Here is a 17,662-nt window from a genome sequence, read left to right on the forward strand (position 1 = left end):
TTCCTACTTTCGGTTGCTCTTCTTTAGCGACCATGAAAGGGGATGACATCTTTTGAGTGAAGATTGCAGTGTGGCTTGGAAAATGTGAATTTAGAGCAGTTATCACTAGTGGAGGGCTGAGATGAACAAGGTGTGTACATAGAATCACACAATGGTTTTGGTGGGAAGGGACCTTAAAGATCATCCAGTTCCAAACCCCTGCCATGGGCAGGGACACCTTCCAGTAGACCAGGTTGCTCCAAACCCTGTCCAGCATCACACCTTTTACCCCCAAGCATGCAGGCAAAGCTACACTGAAAGGAAGTCTTACTTCTAAAGATTCATAAACTCCTATCTATTGAGTTTGTGTAGTTTCCATCCACTCAATTTATGTGAATTCACATCAGTTCTGAGAATCACTGCTTGGCAGAAGGTCATCTGTATTTTCTATGATGCCAAAACTTTCTATGAAAACACTGTGAATTTCTTTTTCCATGTCTTCCTTAGTACATGAATATTTTTTTAAAAAAGGTTTTAAAGGTACATCATTCACAATGAAGTTTTAATTCATGCTAAGTCTATGACCACGAAACACTGCTTAACCATCTGGTATTGTTTGTGTCTACTTTCCCATACTCTTTAAGGGAAAATGTGACTTTTTCTCCTTCATACTCACTTCATACTTCTGTTGAGGGGAGAGGGAGCTATAGTAGGATATAAGTATATAGAATACTCCACCTACTTTATACATTGGATAGAATTAGATGATCTTTGTGGTCCCTTCCAACCCAAACCATTAGATGGTCCTGTGACTCTCTGATGATAATAAGCTCATTTATGGCATGATCCCCATCATTTAATTTACATCTACATGGTTAAATGTTATCAGACCACCAGAGAAAGACTGTAACCATACCTTGTGGAAAGCAGAGATCCTCAAGCAAGAAAAAGTAGAATTACTGTGCAGGTTGGAGCACCACAGAGAGACCTTGTCTGTAGCCAGGCTGGCCTGAAAAGTGTGAGCTCAAATAAAAAGAAGCTGTGCAAAAGGAGATGGAGGAACATTATAGAAGATCAGAGAGGGTCATGATAAAAGAGAAACTGAGAAGGCAGAGAAGTCTCAGGGAGCAGTAGTTATTAATCCCGGGTACCTCTTTCTTTGGACTCAAAGACTCAAATATTTTTAAGTGTATTTTCAGATGTGTGGAAGCACTGGAGTTGTCCAGAGACTGGTACCCCAAATCAGTGATTCTTTTTGGCATTGTTAATAATAATTTTGGAGTTGCAGAATAGCTGTAGCCATCAGGTCCACAACAACACCACCAGCAAGCAAAGGAGAGAACACAACCCTATATCTACTGAAAGCTTGAGACATGCATGGATTTTGCCAACACAGCCTTCACTCAAATGCTTTTCAGGTAGAGGAGTGTGCAACATATTCTGGAAAGCTTCAATTTTTCTTTGGATAACCTGCTCTCCAAAGGCAAAACTATTAATTCTTTGAGAATGCATCTTTGGGATTCAGAGTCTCTTTGGGTTGTCCCTGAGAGCCTATGGGCACCAACCACCGCTGCAACCCAAATTCCATTCACATCTCCCTCCATGCTGCACTGCAAATTTGTGTGAAAAGTTGCATTTCCAAATCTGAACTGCTGAAGACTGCTGTCCTCTGGAAAAAAAAAAACCAAACAGAAACAGCAACCTAAGCTTTTCACTAAATTTAATCATCTGAGGGTTTAAACCCTACTGAGAAGGAAGAGAAGATATCATTTTACAATGATTCAGACCATATTTCACGTGCAATATTTAATGGATGCTTTCAGGTACCTCATGTTATGATGCTGCCCCTGCAACATCGGCTGAGCCCTCGATGTAAAACCTCAAATATTTTTTTCAACTTCTGGGATAGGAACAGGCATTTGCCTCCTTCCATGTGTATATTTATTAGTAAGAATTTTGCATGGTGTAATTGAAGCCTGGCAGTTTTTACCAATCGAGGCTTAAGAGGAAAACTAACACAATGTAATGTTTTGTGTCTTTTTTTTGTCCATGCAGACCAGTCACTGAAAAGGTGCAAAGCGCTGCTAAAAGTACGTTTTCTGAAATTCAAAGCCTTTTAAGAAAGGTACACAATGCAAGAATACGCAGCTGCAATTTTAAAAAGGCTACTGCTCCTTTAATGCCCAGCTGGTCCTGAGATGTAATAAAATTGACATATTGATTCCTTTGAATTTACAAATGCCTGTTTCATAAACTCCATCTCCAAAGCCTAGGCATCTTTAGAGCACTGTCATTTTTTTCTCCAAATGGATCAATTATGTGCCCACGTAATCCTGTTACCTGTGAAATCCATGCATACTTCTCCCATTTGCTGCAGTTCCCAGGCGGACAAACTTGCATTATGTACGCATAAACAAACAGAGCATTTTCCTGATATTAGGGATTGTTTTCAAAGTGAAAAGCAATCTCCTGGGTCCTTTACTCAAAAAAAACCCCATACATAGTGCGGTGTTCCTCCAAGTAACCTCACTGCACTATATGTATAATTATTACACAACACAGCAAATCATTAAAAAAACATTGAGTCCTGCTATCTCAAATGCTTCAACTGCAAAAAGGCACCAAGACTGAGCAGCCAGCCCCCATTTTCTTGGTGAATCAAACTTTCCCATTTCTTCCTCAGCTTCTTTATTTGATAATTATTGCCATATCTATAAGAAAATCACGTTCATCAGATGTGTTTCTGCGTGACTTAAACATTAGAAAAACACCCACAAACAAGCAAGCAGCAAACTTTGCTGTGGAAGTTTGGGGCTTTTTTATTTTATTTCTAGGATAATTCATCTTTTCATCTTGCTGAGCACCTTTCCATCATTTACACACACACACACAGAGTCAAGCAGGCATTAACCTGAAAACCTACCACTTATGCATATAAATGCATCACACATACGACTATTCCCATATCCTGTGGCATATTATTTGTATGAATATATACCATGCACAGAAACACATTTATACACACACACCCCATGCACAATCCTCAAATATAAGCAGAGAAAAAGAGAATAAATGTATTTTTCTCTGTATATGAATTGTTTATAAAGTACCGTGTACATACATAGATATGAATTCTTGTTTCATTCTTTCAGGCTGTGCTGTATCTGATTTTCTACACTTCACTGGGCAACCAGCAGTTCAGTTACACTACACTTGCCCTGTACAATTTGTCTCTAAAAGGTTCCCAAAATTATGAAACATCCTGTCTGCTGCATGACCTGCTCACCGCAGTGCCTCAGCCCGAGGTGCATCCACACATATAGAGAGGATGGCAGAGAAAAAATTTAGTGTATAGCTATATGTTTGATGCTTGGAGCCCATACAAGTGGCCCAATACACCCCTGCCATTGTGCAGGAGTGGGTTTTAAAGATAAATGGCTGCATGTTAACCAGATTTGACATGCTGCACAAAAGCAGCCACCTTTGGTCCCATGACACAGCCAAACAGAAAAAACAACAAGCAGTCCTGGCAAAAGATGTCCAACGTGAATAAAAGCCCAACAATTTGTCACATAGTCGTTACAAAATGTTCCAGGCTTTGGGGCTTGCCATGGGACAGCAGCGATAAGACGAGCATAGAAAAACGAAGGCTGGGGGTGTTGGGGTGGCGGAAGAGTTAAAACTCGAGGAAAGCTCCAGTAGTTCCAAAGGGGAAACAAAGAGGATATTTTCATTTGGCTCTTTCCAAAGACACACACACACACACACACATGAAAAAAGGAAAAGAAAAAAAAAAGAAAAGAAAAAAAGAAAAAAAAAGAAGGAGCCATAATTAATTAAATCAAGAAGCTCAGTTGTTTTGAGAAGTGATTGAAATCTGACATGCAAAGTAGAAATATTTACGTTTACTTTCTATTTTAGGAATCCACGAAGCTACTTTTCCTTCGCTGCACTTCCCCACCACTACAATGACCATGGCTCAGTTTATCCAGTAGTACGCTCTGCCTGTTCGGGGCCAAATCCTGCTCATGTTTCTCATGGCATTTGGTCTTTCCTCATGGGAACAGGCCCAGAAAACTCAGACCCAAAAAGATGTGGCTGAAGTTGAGGACTGGCATATGGCAGCAGAGCAGTACCTGAACTCCTGCTTTCCTTTGAGTTCACACATGACAGAAAAGAAAAAGCCCAAACTTAAGCTTGGTTTGACGAGCCTGAATTTCCAAACCAACTTGATCCTGCAGTTTTCCACTAAAACCAACCATGGGTTTCAAACCCTACTTTGCTGTTCCTTGTCCCCACAGAGTCACCCAGGTATGACCATCAACTGCAGTCGGGTCAGGATTTGCACCTATGCCAGTCCACTGGGATTTTGATGTATTTTTAGAACCCCTATACCAAAATAAGGAGCTCAAATGCACCAGTGCAGCTGCTTGCTAAGCTCCACATAACGGAGCTCACATTGTAAAATACCTTTCAGTCAATAATCATCATTGCTTCAGTGATTACCCTTCACTTCTTTATATTCAGTGGCAGAAAACTGGGGAGAGGGGGGGCAGTTAAAAGCAATATCATCCTCTAAATTAGAATAACCAGTTGTATAATAAACTCTGAGATTCTGGTTATTAGGAACATACATTTGTAATTTTCTCAGACAAATTCCTTGGCATCCGCTCGCCCTCTGACGAAACAACGGATGATACTTGCTCTTCCTCAGTCCCACAGAATGGCAGAGTGCTTTGGAAATATTAAGCTCTGCAAAAGCCCTGTGAATGAGTTCAGCAGTATTTCCCTGTCTCATAGACAGGGAAAAGGAGCATGGTGAGGTTAATTGACTTGCTGGAGAGCACTTGATGCTGCACTCACCTTCCCCAGCTCGGCCAGCGCAGGGCCAGGAGAGCATCCCACCACATATCCACCCACATCCTCTGCCCAGCCGGGCTGCAGCCTCCTCTCAGCATCCCAGCATGGACCAGCATGGCGTGGCCTTCCCCTTGTCCCTTCATGGGTCTAATCCCTTCGCAGGGGTTTTTGTATGAGTAAATTAAATAGCATCGAAATCGCCTCTGAAGTACACAGGGCTTATCAAAAGGAAGGGGAAAAAAAAAATCTACAACCAAGTGTCATCCAGAAGAAAAGTTCATTATTATATGTCAAGGAAAAATTAATAGAAAGGGCTTCAATAGTTAAATTACATGGGTAGATCAGGCTTTCTGCAGGAAGACCAGTTTGCTTTAATTAAAGCATGTTCTGCTCAAAAGCCACTGTGCTCGTGTTTTACAGCAACCTGATACCAACACCTGTAAGTCCCTGCTCAAAAACTCCAACTGCTTTCCCATATTCCAGCCCAGCAATCCACGTTATCGAAAGTCTGAGTTATTTTTAAATGGATGGGGGGGACAACTAAGCCAGGGCTCTCTGTGGAGTTGAGAAGAAGGGGGACGTTCAAATCATGGAAATGTCAATTCCAGCAATGTGTGCCTTGGATTATTTTTTTTTTTTGACTGTCAAGAAGATTTTAAATCTTTAATATCTGTTTGTTGTCAGGTTTGCCTCCAGCTTTTTGTATCTGCAGGTTGTATTTTTTTGTTGTTGTTAGGAATTAGCATTTCTCATTTGCTAGCTGAAACTTTAGGAGAAAGCACCAAAATGCCGATAAACAAAGTTCATCTCAGGGAAAATCTCTGTATGCATAACCTAGTTAACAATTCTTTCATGGTTGCAGGATGAAATTTGAAATGCATGTTGAAAAAGAGAGTTCCTACAGAATGCATCAGTACTACCGAGGCTTTTCGAGTGCGCTGTACTAATTTTAAACAAGAAATCATTATGATTTCCGTGCCGTATTAGCATCTCTTTTATTTCGTGGTATCTCTGCTGCACTATTTCAACTCGCTGCAGGTTGCTGTTACTTTTTTTTTGATACCACATTGTTTAAACACACACCGGAGCTGAAGACATTTGGGATTACCAGGAACTTCAATCAACATTTTTGGCCTTTGTAAAGGATCTTAGCCAAACATTTGGTGTAGCTAAACTCCAACTGATGCCACGACGCACAGAATATCACTCCCCAAAAAGTGCAGAACTGATGCATTGTGCCATCTCTGGCAGCATTCGTTCAGCGTTTGCTGCGACTGGGGAGGAAGAAAGATACGGAATGCACGGATTGATTTTCAAATTACCTCAATATTTTGAAAACATTTTCACCTGCATGCTGAGAATGCTAAGAATAGGCAGGAAGGCAATTGTGCATTTGCACAGCCTCCACTGCATTCATTTATAAATTACCTCATCACTGACTGAAATTAACACTGATTCTTACAGGCAATTTCTCAATTTCCAATGCTAATTACATTTTTTTTACTTTTAAATTCTGTACCACCTGTTTTGGGCAAGACATCTTAGGCAGCGCGACCGCATTTAATCACAATTTTAATTAACCGCCCTGTAGATGTGAAAAAGAAGCAATTATAATATAGATGAATGATGATTTTTCTGCATTAAATTGTTTTGTTTCCCTGGTATGTTGATTGTAACACAGCACACAAATACAGTAACTGTACAATTTTTTTCTATTGTAATTTAGTAATTGTTTTTGGAAAACCAGTTTGGGAATGAGTGACTTCATCTGTTTACAAATTGATTGATACTGTTAACTCACTGATTGCTGCAGCATACATTTTGTATCGCACAGCCTAGCATAAAATATAATTAGGCATGCACAGACTTTGCAGCACCATTTTGGAATCTGAAAATCAACTGTAACCGAAGTGTGTTTTCCTTGAGCATCCTCGTATCAGCCGCGGCTGATGATACGATAATCAACAAACAATGGGCTTTTCCCATCCTGCCGCTGGTAGAAACCCTTGGATTTAATCTGATAGCCTCACAGTGCAAGGGTTAGAGGGTTGGTTGCTTTTTTTTTTTCAGAATGTGCTCTGCCAGGCCTGGGAGCTGAGGGTTGGCAAGTCTGCAGCTTGCCCAACTCCCTCAGATCGCTATCGGGAAGGAGCAGGCGAGTGATGGAAAGAAACAATGATGGCAAAAAGAGCCGCGGCTCGCAAAACGCGGGGATCGTTCCTGACACGCGTGTGCTGTGGCACCGGCTATCTCCAGCTACATGTTACAGGGGGAAAAGATCTCGATCTGACTCATGGCTGGCAGATACAGATCAGCCAAGTTATATATATATCCCCACGGAGAAGCGCGAGACCGTTCCCATTGGAGGCAAAGCCTGCCGGCTTTCCCAGGGAGCGAGGCCGCACCGGAGCGGGAAGGGAGCAGATGTGCAGCACTAGCAGCACCTGGGCTTTGGGACACAGTGTCACCACCACTGTGCTCTACCAGTGACCTGGGACGGTTCTGCTGAGGGGTTTCCCACTTTGGGGCTGTAAATCCCCCAGCAGAGGTGGATTGAGGGGCAGGGACACAGGGAAGGCGCACCCTGACATTTACAGGAGAGAGGTGGCAGCTCTCACCCTCCCAATCTCCTGTGCAATGCACAGAGCAAGAAGCCTCCACCAAGCGGGACTGGCCAAGAAGTGAGACACCACAACAGCCTCGGTGAGACCACATCCCAACCAGACCAGCAATGTCACCCACAGTGCACTGAGACCAGGAAGGATGGGGATGAGGCAGACCCGAGATTGTCTCCATGGGAGCACAAGGGTCTCTCTGATTCGGAGGCAACTTGGGGGGCTCCTGGTCTCATCTGCTGGCCTGCTCGCTTTATAAATATTTGTTAAGAGAGCAGGACATAAAGTCTACTGTTCAGTAGGTGATTTTTGTAAGAATCCAGCTATCCATACATAAAAGGGTCTATTATCTCACTGTGGAAGAGATTTACATGCGTAACTCCCATTAACTCTTATGGGACTTAGGCACGTAAATCTCTTGTGCATCTAGAGAAGAATAGACCACATAAGGTCTTGTGATCTATACTGCTAGTAGGTTTAAGTCCCTTTCATTTATAAAGCTATACAAAAATTAACCATTAAAGCTTATTCTGTGCAAGCTGTCCCCCTACATATATCACCCAGCTCTGTGTTTGAAGTACTCGATGTAAACGCGCACTGAGGAAAGGTACCGGAGCGAGAGAGCCCATTCATTTCAGTTAGTAAAACTGTCATCCCTGAAAGGAAGCAGACTGAGGGCAGGTAGAAAAATTGTACAGGTTTTGCTCAGCAGATTCAATTTCAGATTTAGGCTCTAGACTGCACTGTTTGGAGAAGGAATACTTTCATTTTGCTGAACGCTCCCTCTGCCCCCTCCTTCCCTCTCTCCCATCCCCACTCACAGCCCTGTGCCCTGGACCAAAGGATCCTGAGTGGCTGGAGCGATAAAATATTTGCACAGTCCAACTAAGATGCTGCATCTACTAGGGAAAAAGAAATAAATCTTTTATTCCATAAACTTGTTTAAGCTGAAATGTTCATTGGTAAGCCTGTAAAAGTGAGAACATCTGTGCTCCTGCTGGGATTTGATGTCTCACCACAAACCTTTCCATAAGCACTTTGTCTCTGGTAGGAGACAAAGAGGAAAATACCTGATCCCTGGCCTCAGTTGGGCAGCTCCTTCTATCTTCACGCACTGACCTACTGAGCATTCCTCCCAGCAACGAGCTGCCTCCCAGGGCTACCTCCGCCATGGAAGCTGCCTAACTAATCTCTTAGCAAACACTTGCAGCAAACCTGAAGGGAGTTTAGAAAGGCGACGAAGAATGGGAGAAAAAACCCCAAAACTTTCTCCAGATAAAGCCTGCGGCATCTCTAAGAGAAGAGAACCAAGACTAAATATAGCTCCACATGCCCACATTTTCTCTTGATGAACTGCTGAGATACAAAGTTGTGGCCACCTAATGAACATAGAGATATATATTCTAATCTTAATCCGGTTTCCTGCTCCCTTCCACTAACCCAGCTGTCTTTCTGCCTGTCAGTAGTCCCCTGACTATGCTTACAGGTATTTGTAAGACATTGCTTTTATCCCAGCAACACCCCTGGGATGATATGGCACAGGAAAAGTCCATCCCGCGCCCTGCCTGCACACGGGGTAACCTCTCCTTAGGAGCTTATAAGAAAATCCACTGTTGAAATAAATAACAACTCTCAACAAATGATCAAAGAAGAAATAAATCTTTTACCCTTCTAAGACTTTTTAAAACTGAAATCCCATTTTTTAACTGGATAACAGTTAAGAGGCTACCGGCCACCTATTTTTCTGGGAGCTACGTTTTGAGCACTTGCCGCACGGATGTTGGGCAGACAAACGAATCTGTGGTTCTCGGGAGCAAAAGCTTTTAAAATAAAGTTTGTGTGTAGTATATGAAAACATATTGTTTGGAATTTAAGTTCTAATATCTAGGAATAAACAGAGCATTAAATCAAGCAAAACTGTGACAAGGCCAATATGCACATGGATGATGCCAGCGAGGCATCTCCAGCCCTTTGTTCACAGCTTAACAAAACTGTGCCGTCACACCACTTTAGCTCAACAGTGCCTGTCGAATGGGCATCAGCAGATCAGCCAATGCCTGTCACACACACAGCTGAAAAACTGTTTGAAAGCAAGGCTTACTTTAGCACAAGTCTGGTAGGAAAAGTGAGAGGGATTTTTAATCATCTGGTGAAGACTACAGATATATATTTAGGGAGAAAAATATATATATTGTCAGCTTTCTTCCTCAGGAAAGTAACACAGTTTTGCTCTTTTTCACCTCTAAGGAGAGGATGGGTCTTGGTGGTGTTGTCTCTTCCTTGGTGTGCTGCTCCCTTCCACACTACATCAGATTTGGAATTATTTACAAATAAGTAAAACTCTTTCCAGGTGGGAGGGGGTGCCACAGGGAACGATCCCAATTTGTCAAAAAAAATCTATTAAAAATTAATTTTTACCTTGTCCTGCTTGGAGACCCCCTCCTCCCCGTGACAGAGGATAAATGAAATAACATATTCAAGGAAATGTTTGTTTTGATTCTAATGCAATTATCTTTGCAGATGAATGTCTCTCTGGGTTGTTTTTTTTTGTTGTTGTTATTTATTTTTTTTTAGCTGATCAAAATATGTTTTCATTGGTATTAACAACCTTCTCCGTCACTTCTCTTAACAGCCCTAGTGCAAAACCTCGCTCCGTAAAGAACCGCAGCAAAATAAGCTTGTTAGCGCCAGCAACTTCAGCTCGGCACTTCTTTTTCCCAACACTTCTTTTTTCCCCCCCAATTTCTGGGGGTTTTGACACACCCCCCGTTCCCCAGCCGGCCTCCCCGCGGCCCCGGGGCGGGCTCCCAGCGCTCGGCCCCTCGGCGGCGGCTCCGGGTGGGACCGGGGGGCCGGGGGTGGCCGGGGGGGGCCCGGGGGAGCGGGGGGCGGCAGCCCCGGGTGCGGAGCCCTCTCCCCCTGCCTGCCCGCCGCTGCTGTCAGCTCGCTGCCTGCACTTTAGCTGTCTCTTTCCCAGTCCCTACCCTGTCAGTTTCTGGGCTGCCAATTTCAACTTGAAGCTTGACTGGGCTGATTTGATGCAAATACCTCCAGGGAAAACCCTGAAACTGATGAACAGTTATGTCAAGTCGATTTTGCACCATCGGGAAAAGGTAACCTCTGCGAGAAAAAAAAACAACAAGGTTAAAGAGACAAGGGCTTTTCACGTGTAATACCACTGCTGCACATCTCGTTCACTGTTTACCATCCCTCAGAAATTGTAACTGTCAGAATTAGTCCTAATTGCAGATGCGAAAGCTGCCATTATAATAAAAACAGAGGCAGTGCAGGCATTAAATGTAGCAGCCTAATTTGTGAGACTACTGAAAAGGTAGAGTAAATGAATATTTCATTACTTTAATTACCAGGGACTACTCTTTTCTTGCTGTCTTATGATAAGTGTTGCTGTAACTAGCAACAGCAAACATCCACTAAAACATAAAGTGCAATAATAGTACTGCTGTCAGGATCGCTGCTTTAAAATACGAGCGGGAGGGGGGAAGGGGGAAATATAATGGTTTATCTATTTCTTAGAGATCCGCAGGAGTAGGAGATGGAAACTCGTTTAACGTCAAAAAACAAAGAGGCGAGTAAACAGGTTTTAGTCAAAGAAAATAATGACCCGGAGGAGGGGAGGGGGGTGGGGGGGGAGTTGAGGACACACTTGAAACCCCAGAGCCGGGAGGAGCGCAGGCAGCGCTGAGCCGCCTCCCCTCCGCTCCCTCCCTCCTGGGAACGAAGTTTGGGGCTGCGCCGCCGCGGGAGCCCGGCCGGGGCCGAGGGGGGCTCGGGGGGCCCACCCAGCATCCCGGGAGCGGCATCCCGGGAGGGGTTCGCACCTCGGCCCGGAGCGCTTCTGTCTGCAGCGCCGGCACTGCGGGGGTGTGTGCCCGTCCCCCGCCCCACAGAGGCGGTTCACACCTCTGCCCCGGGGCCGGCCGGGGGGAGCGAGGCTGCTCCGCACGCCCCCGCCCCAGCGCAGCGCCTCCAGCCCGCTCCGCTCGGGGGCCGGAGCGGGGGATGCTCCCCGGGGAGTATGCCCCGCCGAGCTCCCCAACCTGCGGGGCGGCAGCGGGGGTCCCCGGGCGGCTCCGGAGGAGGGGGAGTCCCGGGGGATGCGATCCGCAGCATCCCGGCTCGGGGCGGGGGGACTGTGAGCCGGGAGCCCGCCCGAGCCCGGAGGGGATGCCCTGGCCGGGGGGAGCCTCCCCGCTCCGCCCCGGGGCCGCCCCGGGCCCCGCTGCCCGCACAGAGCCCGCACAGAGCCCGCACATCGGGGCCGCTGCCGGCCCGGCCGCCGCCGCAGCCCCGCCGCTCGCCACAGCCGCTCCCGACACAGCCGGGGAAATTTGTCAACAATTCGCAACCACGCTGGTAATTACATTCCTGGAATCCGCAGCGATAGATGTAAAGATAAGGGAGCTGCCTCGACTTTCCGCTTGGAATAATCTGTTTGCAGGCACCTATTCCTCTTCCTAGCCCTTCCTAACCATATTCCCCCGTTACGCCTCCTGCGCCTTCTGCCACTGGGCTCTCCAGAAACATACGTGACGAGTCGCCGTGCCTCACTCCTGTCCGAGGAGGCACCAGCTCCCTTCTCGCCTTTGTGTCCCCATCCCTCCGACCCAACTTTCCTGTCAGACCCGAAAAATATGCAAGGCTCGCACTGCCGCTGAGAAGCAGGACAAAGTTTAACTTCTCTGTTGGCAGTCGGAGAATAACTCCCAGGCAGGATTCAAGCAAAAGATCTGATTTGCTGAATTCTGCTCTTTGATTTGTATTTGTATGTTATTGCTACTGCTAAGGTTGTTGCCAACCTCAATTAGATCACAAATGAGATCAGTTTAATTCAACTCCCAAACTGTGACCTGACCATGGTCTGAAAGTATTCAAAAACGCATTTTAAGCCTTCCTTTGATTTCAAAAGGAATACTGCATGCTTGGTCATTCATACAAATAACATAAAACGTAATTATGGGATGATTTGGCAGATGACATTCCTGCCAAACGACGCTCCATGCCAGAGTCTGTAATGCTATGGCTGCTGTCCTGGTGCTCGAGAGCACAGCACCCTTGTGTAAGGTGGGAGTAATGGGGTGTGTGCCATGTGGAGGTGTTTAAAATGCACTTGGGGAGGCAAATGGAATAGCAACAACCACGCCACCATTAAACCCCCCCCAGTCAGAAACTGCTGTATCACTTGGAAGGCAAGCGGATCCGCACTATCAAATCTCCAGGAGGCTGTGACAAAGGGAGCTTGCAGCTTGACACACGGGTAACAACATAGCAAACACCTTTAATTCTGTCATGTCTCATACCCTTTGCTTTCTCACACATTTGTGGCTGCTCTAGCATTGACACCTACACTTAAAAAAAAAAAAAAAAAAAAAAAAAAAAAAAAAGAAGAAGAAAAGAGCCCTCAACAACAAAAATCCTCAAATGAAGCAAACTTATTCTAACTAAAAAAAGAAACACCTGGAAAGTTATTTTTCTGCCCAGCAAAAATAAATAACTTATTCGCTCCTGCTCCTAACAGCTCAGAAAAGAGCAGAAAGCAGCCAAAAAAAAAGTTCACTTTTGGGAATGAGAAGGTCCCAGAAAGCTGTTGGCTTTCCTTGGAACCATGGGAGTTCACGGGGAGCCACTCGTACAGGTTTGCCGGCGGAACTTCTCAGCTATTCTGCTGCTCGAATGCGAATCCTAAATTGACCTTCCTGCCTTAGCAGTGCTTGGGAGCGTTCCTAGAGAGGCTTTGGGTGGTGTTCCATCTGAGGGGGCACGCACACAGGTAAAGCCCCATAGGCTGGAGCAGCCCTCTCCTGTCCATGCCTCCAGCTCTCCCCAGCCCTTGTCTCTGATGGATTGATCCCGAAAGCTTCAGCTGCCACCAAGCCAAAGATGTGTCAGGCTGAGCGGCTGCTGTGGCTTCAGCAGTGCCACCTCCTCGCTTGTCCCCCCTAAACAGCCCAGTGCCCCCACTCCAGGCCCAGCACCTGCAGGGCCCCCGAGTGCAGAAGGAGTTAAGGCTCTTTCCAGCATTACTGGGTAGGTTAATATCACAGCTGCTTGGTAAAGCATTATCCAGCACCTCACTTAACAAAAGCCTGCTTTTGCAAACAGACTCCTACTTTTCCCCAAGTGTCCAAAGGTGTTTACTGAAGTAAATCTGCCTAAATCCTCCATTGCTTGGGTCATGGGGGTGGTTAGGAGGGTGGAAGGTGTAGAGATAATCTCTTTTTGTAAATTCTGTAAATCTTCTGGGAAAAAATCAGGAATCTGTGTCACATGCCTCTGTTCAACTGGTAACATCTCGGTTAGTGTGCTCCTTATGAGTGAAATCTGCCATAGCAGCTACAGGAAAATAAGACATCCCTCCCGTTTCTCATTGTTCAAACTGTTCTTCCCCCTCGAAGTTGCTTTAGCACGTTTAATCTATTTGCTGATGGTGGGGGGAAAAAGACCAAAAACCTGTTAGGATCTTAAAAGTGGTTTCTGGGGAAAAAAAAAAAAAAATAAAAATGACAGTTTGGTCGGCAGGAGATAGTGTAGTTGAAAACTTGTCACTTGAGATTTCTGCACTACCCCGGTTATTCCAACACCAGCAACTGCATATTACTTTTTACATGTTGCAAATAGAGGCAAACAACACAGGAAATTTTGACAGCTCTGCCTGAAAGGGCTTAAATACTTCTCAGTAAGCAGGATCCAGTTATAAATAACCTTCTCTTGGTGAGAAAAAAGTGGCTACGACCAAAGACCTCAATATTTTTCTACAAAACTGTCTGATTAAAAGCACAGAAGAGCTTCTGAGAAACAAACAAACAGGCAGATATGGGCGGGGGGACACACACAGGGATGGGGGGACAGCCGGAAAATGCACATGAACGTGACTACAAAACCCCACGAGGGAGCCCGGCTACAGAAACTTCCACAAATCTCGCCTTCCTCCTCCTTCTCCTCCACCTCCTCCTCCTCCTCCGTGCGCATTTTCTGGTGCGGCCGAGGATTCGCTGAGTCGCTGCTTTTCCCCGGCGGGTCGGGGCAGCCCGGGCCGGCCGCCAGCCCGGGGACACCCCCGCCACCGCCACCGCCACCACCGCGGCCACCGCCGCGGCCCCCGGCCCGGCCAGCCGCAGCGACACCCAGCCCGACACTCCACAAAAATAGAGTAATAATTTAAAAAATTTAAAAAAAATATAGAAATTAAAAAAAATAATAAAAATTACATTTCAAATGGGGAAAGGGCGATTTTGCCCCGCCAAATCTGCCTCACCCCCTGCCACCCCCATCCCCAAGGTCATGGTGAGTAAACAATAATAGTAATTAAAACAAAATAATAGGCAGCAGTCAAGAGCTGAGAGTACACACACCTGACCCTAACTATAACAGACTTCTCAGAGTAGAATTTGATCCCTCTCTGACACTTTCTACCTCAAGTGTTAGAGCGAGTGGCCATGAATAGTACAGGCATGCCATCTTGTAACACTATCTGCCTGTCAGAAGAGCCAAGGCTGGGTAGAGCAGGATCTATATAAGGCTTGTAACTAGGGGAAGCCCAACAAACAGCTACAAACACCTAAGTTATTTTACTCAGCCTCCACCCTTCTGCTTTTTCCCCCCTTCTTCTCACTCTCTTTTTTTTTTTTTTTTTTTTTTTTTTCTTTTCATCTTGGCTTTCTGTTGCAGAATGCAAATGTAGCCTGCCGGCGGTGAATGGGCTGAATTGTGATTAAGAAGAAGAAGAGCTCCTTTCTTTGTTCTCCCCTCAGGGGATGTTTACTGGGAGAGACACAGCGGATCAGATATGAAAGGCATTCAGGTCAGCATTGATGTGAGCGAAAGTGAAATCATACCTAAGGCATTCAAAAGACCGCCGTGTCAGGGGTTCAGCTAACGGTGCATCTACTGTGTCTTCCCTGTTAGGCACTAAAAAAAAGGGGAAAAAAAAAAAAAAGAAAAAAAAAATCTCTCCACAAATAGGCATTTTTTTAAAAAAAAAAAAAAATACCACAAAATTATATAGAGAAGGAAAAAAGAAAAGTTTTCCCTCGCTTTACCTCCAGAGCAGAAACTACAGGACTTAGTGCTCTTTGCCCTTATGATCACGGATGGAGCAGGTCGACTTGCATTAATTGTAGCTGCTGGGCTCAGCACCCTTTTCAGGGGGAAATGAATCTAACCTGAAATGTGAGCGCTTATTTCTAAGCACACCTCTGCATCCCATTTCCCCCTGTAGAGCACAGCACGCAGAGGTGCAGGCACTTGCACACATGCACCTCTCCATGAGTCCCAACAAGCTGCGTGCCTCATTTATTCTGTTCCTAACCACGAGCAAGCGTTTCTTGCCTCCCTCAGAAGCCACTCCGGGTGATAAAGGACAGCGTGGCATATCAAAACAGCACAGCACACCTTCAAAAGTGATCTTTCATTGACTTGGAAACTCCTCGAAACACTTTGCTGCAAGCTCGCAGCGCAAGAGGATGGAGATCGGAGGCGTAAGGAGTTGGGGCACAGCTCTGTAAGTTAAACTGCTGCAAGGAAAAGTCTAGGCATTGTCGCTTTAGTCACCAAAAAAAACACCACTTGATGAAGAAATATTTGGATCTTGCTATTTTTTTAAGTCTCTACTTCTCCCAGCCTAGTTATTCTCTCAATAGAGTTTCCCAGTGGTTAGCTGACGCTGTTGGCATAAACAGAGATATGTAAATATGTAGGAAAAATATAGCAAATTACAGTTAAGCATACAAAGAGTTAGGAGGTGGCTTCATTTACAGGGGCTGAAATGAAAATGAAAACGACAGATGATTTTTTAAAAGCCCCCAAAATTTAAGGGAAAGGACTGCATGTCGTGTGCACTAACCAGCTCCGCTATTCTGAATTTGTTTCCACCTTCAGAACCTTAGTTAAAATATATTGTTTGCCTAATGCTCACATCTGCTTTAATGGTGACGTTTAATTCTGAAATATTTTCAACTAGTGTTTCTGCATCACAGATTTCTCTCCTTTTTCTCTATACTCTAAAAAGACAACTAAAGAGCAATCAAAAAGGTGTCTGACTTGGCCATTCAGACAATTGCACCCTTGTGGGAATGCTGGAATGAATGGTACAGTGGACACCCCAGCACTATTGACGTTATAAACATGTAAATGAAACACATTAGGGCAGACAATCAATTGTCTGTGAGCACTGCAAACCTGCACTCCCTTTCTAAGTGACAGGCACAAAATAGTGTCTACCTTGGGAAGCCATGGTCTTGGAGAAAAAAAGGACAAAGAGTTCTCTTTCACAGAGGAGAAAATGCACCTTAAAAGCACTGGGATAATGCAGATGCCAAAAACTGTTGTGAGGCGAAGAATTTCCTATTTCTTGGAATGAATGTGGGGCTGCTGTAAAAGAATCAACACCCTTCTTTCCACTCTAAAGGGAGACACACATTTTTCTTGGGGAGTATTACCAGCCTGTCCTGAGAGCTTGCATCTCAGTCTCCCATATATTTCCCCTACCTTGAGCAGTTGGCTATGTATAATTATTGATAATTAACTTGTAATGGTTTCCTTATAATTTTTTTTTCTTTTTCAAATACGCCTTTTCCAAGCCACCAAACGCATTTCCTTGCAGCAATTAGAAATTCCCCCAAAAGTTTCCTTGCAAAGCATGTGCAGTAAGCAGAACCAGTAAGTACCGAATGGTCACAAATGGCAAACAGTAAATCAGGCACTAATCTCCAAATTCGCTGGGTTTCTCGAAACTCGGAAGAAAATAAATAGATCCGACTTGACACAGAAAACAACCTCCCCTGCTCCATGTCACAGCTCAGCCTGGACATGAATCTGCACCGAGAAAATGTGGCTGGATAATCATTACGCCCTGGCCACTCGCATTTATGGCATTAATTTTTAATACCTATCTCCAGGTGCTTTTTCTGGAGGTGGTAGCAGTACATTTGTCTCTCTACCCAGCGAGCCAAGTCCCGGAGTAATCTCCTCGCAACGGATTCCCGGCCCTGGGGAGCTGCCCGGCCACAGGAGCGCTCCGGGTGCCCGCTCTGCCCGCTGCCACCTGGGCTGCACAGGGAACAGCTGCCTCCTCACACCCCAGCCTCAGTCTAGCTGCCTCCAAACTTCTCCAGGCAGGGAAGACAAGACTCACTTCCCACTCACTAAAGGCAGCAAGCAGGCTTGCCTATTTTTTTCTTTTTTTTTTTTTT

General features: G+C 45.2%; 1 protein-coding gene and 1 long non-coding RNA gene across 3 annotated transcripts in view; both read right to left on the reverse strand.

The window, feature by feature from the left end:
• LOC117244722 overlaps positions 1-10,236 on the reverse strand; it is a 25,437-nt gene extending 15,201 nt beyond the window's left edge. The window contains exon 1 of the long non-coding RNA XR_004498315.1: positions 896-10,236. This is a non-coding gene — a long non-coding RNA (uncharacterized LOC117244722). The remainder of the gene's footprint in view (positions 1-895) is intronic.
• ZEB2 (zinc finger E-box binding homeobox 2) overlaps positions 1-17,662 on the reverse strand; it is a 114,734-nt gene that overhangs the window by 89,983 nt on the left and 7,089 nt on the right. The gene's annotated exons all lie outside the window — the stretch shown is intronic.

This window comes from Parus major, chromosome 7, assembly GCF_001522545.3.
Source record: "Parus major isolate Abel chromosome 7, Parus_major1.1, whole genome shotgun sequence".
Taxonomy (NCBI): domain Eukaryota; kingdom Metazoa; phylum Chordata; class Aves; order Passeriformes; family Paridae; genus Parus; species Parus major.